The sequence below is a fragment of the Ursus maritimus genome, unplaced genomic scaffold, assembly GCF_017311325.1.
Source record: "Ursus maritimus isolate PB19 unplaced genomic scaffold, ASM1731132v1 scaffold_3, whole genome shotgun sequence".
Lineage (NCBI taxonomy): Eukaryota > Metazoa > Chordata > Mammalia > Carnivora > Ursidae > Ursus > Ursus maritimus.
The window spans coordinates 62,376,328-62,380,428 of record NW_024425563.1 but is presented as its reverse complement, the minus strand read 5'-3'; the positions used below and the strand labels follow the sequence as shown (position 1 = coordinate 62,380,428).

At 33.7% G+C, this 4,101-nt stretch overlaps 1 pseudogene; it reads left to right on the top strand.

Moving 5' to 3' along the window:
* Nucleotides 1–567: 567 nt before the first annotated feature.
* LOC103659025 lies at nucleotides 568–3,055 on the top strand (annotated as a pseudogene).
* The last annotated feature ends 1,046 nt before the right edge of the window (nucleotides 3,056–4,101 follow it).

Genomic DNA, 4,101 nt, shown 5'->3' with positions numbered 1-4,101 from the left:
ATACCTCAAACTCAACTGGGCCAAAAACAAAATTCATATTCTTTGGGGAGCTGTCAACTATATTGAGGTACAATTTGTATACAATAAAGCATATCAATTTTATGTGTACAATTAAACAAGCTTTGAAAAATGTATCCAATGAAGATAAAGAACACTCCTATCACACCAAAATGCTGCCTCCTGCCCTTGCAGTTAATACCCTTTTTCTATCTCCTACCCCCTGGCAGCTATGGATCTGCTTATTATCACTAAAGTTTCGCCTTTTGTAAAATTTCATATACATGATATTATATAGTGTGTAGTCTTTTTTGGTATGGCTCCTTATAGTTAACAGAATGTTCCTGATATTCAGTCATGCCGCATGTATCCATAATCCAATCCATTATATTGCAAAATGGAATTCCATTGCATGGATATACCATAATTTGTTTGTCCATTCATCAATTGATGGGCATTTGGGTTTCTTTCCAAATTCTGAGTAGCAATTATGAATATATTCTCTAGGAACACTCACATGCAACTCTTCATTTATCTTGGGTAAAGATCTGGTATAGGAATTATTGAGTTATGTGGTAAGTGTATATTTAACTTCATAAGAAATCATCCATTTGTTTTCCAAAGTGTCTGCAGCATTTTGCATTCCCAACAGCAATTCATGAGAGTTCCAGTAGCTGCACATCCTTGTTGACACTGGGTATGGTCAGATTTTTTTCATTTTAGCTATTCCGTGGGTGTTGTTTGGTATCATATTGTAAGGTGAATTTGCATTTCCATAATGACAAATGCATTTACTTGCCAGCCATATATCTTCCATAGTAAGGAGTCTGTTCAAATATTTTACCCAGTTTTTATGTGTTGTTTATCTTCTCATTATTGAGTTGTAAGTGTTCTTTGAATGTTCTGGATATAAGTTTTGCAAATATTTTCACCCATTCTGTGATCTGACATTTCATTTTCTTGGTGTCTTTTAAAGAAGAAAACATTTTAATTTGATGAAATCTAATTTATGAGTTTTACATAGATTTTGTTTTTATGTGAGTGTTCTATTAAAGAAATGTTGGCCTAACTTAGGGTCACAAAGATTTTCTCCTGTATTTGCATCTAGAAGATTTTTAGGTTTTTTGCTCTCATTTTATTTTATTTTTTTTTAAAGATTTTATTTATTTATTTGACAGAGATAGAGACAGCCAGCGAGAGAGGGAACACAAGCAGGGGGAGCAGGAGAGGAAGAAGCAGGCTCATAGCGGAGGAGCCTGATGTGGGGCTCGATCCCATAATGCCGGGATCACGCCCTGAGCCGAAGGCAGACACCCAACCGCTGTGCCACCCAGGCGCCCCTTTTGCTCTCATTTTAGATTAATGATTCAAATCAATTTTTACACATGGTATGATGTGTGTGTGTGTGTGTGTGTGTGTGTGTGTTTGGATATCCAATTACACCAGTACCATTGGTTGAAAAGATTATTCCATTTTTAATGGTGTTAGAATTATTATCAAAAATCAACTGGTCATTCACTTATGGGTTTATTTCTGAGTGCTATACTTCATTGTTTATATATCTCTCTTGACACCAAAAGCAAGCTGTCTTGACTACTGTAGCTTTGTAAGTCTTGAAATTAGATGGAATAATTCCTCCAATTTTGTTTTTCTTTTGTAAAATGTTGTTGGCTATTTCAGGACTTTGCATTTCCATATAGATTTTAGAATCAGCTTTTCAAATTCTATTAAAAACAAAAAGCTTTCTGGAATTTGGGTGGGGGTTTTTTGAATCATAGATAAATTTAAGGAGAATCTACATCTTAACAATATTAAGTCTTCTGATTCATGAACATGTGATATTTCTCAAATTATTAAGGTTTTGTTTAGTGTCATGCTGCAATGTTTTTAGTTCACTATGTAGGAACTCTTGGTAAACTATACTCTAAATATTTTATATAATTTTTTACTATAGAAATGGTATTTTTAAAATTTTGGTTTCCAATTGTTCATTGGTAACTGTATAGGCATACAGTTGATTTTTGTATATTAATATAGAATCCTACAACCTTGTTAAACTTTCCTTTAGCTCTAGAAGATTTTTTGTATATTTGTTAGCTTTTTCTACATAGACAATCTTGACATCTGGGAATACAGTTTAGTCTTCCTTACTAATCTGGATATAATTTATTTCTTTTTCTTGCCTCAGTGCATATAAGAAATATAATACAATTTTATATATAAGTGGTAGAGTTAATATTTTTGCCTTATTCCAGATACTAAGGAGAAAGCATTCAGACCTTTATTTTGTATCAGTGATGTAGGTTCTAAGTTTTTCATTGATACTGTATATCAGATGGAGGAAGTTCCTCTCTATTCCTAGGTACAACATAATGGGCATTCAGTCTGGACAAATGAAAACTTAGCAGATACTGAGGTTTAATTCTTATTATCCTATCTGTGTAATAGTTATCTCAGAGAGAAAGCAGAGGGAAACAATTATAGACACTATCCACGTCACAGTAGTTGTCCACGCAATTACCAGAAGAATTACCAGAATAGTGAGAGTGGAGAAAAGAAGGAGGGATCAGAGAGTACTCCCAAAATCTAGGCCCCACAGTGCAGACCCTACCACAGGCAGTGGTTTCCACCTCACTACATAAGGAGACCCTCCCGGTGTCCACCCCTTGGATTCTGACTCTCCTATGCAGAGAGAAGTGATGGAAGGTTCAGACAACCAAGGTGCAGGAGAACAGGTAGACCAGTAAGACAGAATGAATCTATATCTATATCTATATCTATATCTATATCTATATCTATATCTATATCTATATCATCTCTGAGTTATAGACCAAGATTCCATAAGGGGCCTTCTTGCTAAAGATAGCTTAGATAGAATGGCAATGAAGAAGATAAGGAAAATCAAGGAGATGAGACCCAAGGTTAGCAGCCACCTCAGCATCGGTACTACCACAACAATTACCAACACAGACACCCAGAAAACTCTAAACCACAAGATGGCAAAGAGACAAAAGCAGCTGAGAATTCATTGGCTCCAAGGCTAAGCAGGGGCTGCTGAGTAAATGCGGGCTTATCATCTCTACCATCATCTGGTTAGTCATTCAACATGAAGCAATGAAGATGAAATTCCATCAATAAGAAATGAACAAAAGATTGGAGCTGAAGACCTTAAGTGCTTCCTTTTTGCCCATTGAAAAGGTAAATGGAACTATCTGCATTATCTATGGAACATGGGGTTTTTATTATTTTTACCTAAAGTTGTCTCTTTTTGATAATGACAAAACTGTTTTGTTTTTTGGTTTTTTTTTTTAAAGCCTGTTTTTTCTTAATACATCTCTAAAAGGTTTTTTAAGTTTTTTCATATCTGGTCAAGTTGAGATTTTCAAGAACCTCATTTTTACTTTGTAATAAAAGTTTACAACTTGATTTAAAAAAGAAGTCAACAAATGGCAAGCATCTGTTAATAAAGGGTTAATTTTTTAAAAAAGTAATATAAAGTAAAATAAAGAGAATATCTCAAAAAACTTCCTAGTTTAGAAACAAGTTATGCATAAGATAATATGAATCAAATTTTTATTAGACTTTTCACCAGTTACTGAATGAAAGGACAAAATGGAGCAATATCTCCAAAGCTATGAAGTAAAGTGATTTTGAAAACATATTTTAACAGAAACTATGAATAAGTAGATAGAAAATACAGTTAGTTTCAGGCAGGAAGAGACTCAGCGAAGTTATTTCCCTCATATTTTTTTTTTAAGAAGAAAAAAAAAATACTTGATGATCTGTTCCAGCAAAAATAAAAGAGCAAATAAAGAACACAATTGCATTAAAAACAGTCATACTGAACCAGGATTTCAATTAAAGTACATTCCAAAAAGACAGCTGAGCAAAAGTCTACAAAGCAGTTAATCTTAATGATGAAGAGTCAGTCAGTAGGACATCTATAAGAACAAAATGGATTCCACTCAATAAGTAGTGATGGTAATGAGGTAAAGGGTGATCTCTCATATATATTTTAAAAGTAAGCTAGAAACTCTAGGAATAACAAAAATGCATAGGTCACTTATGCAACCTCTTAAAATATAGCTTAATTGTGAGTCTGAT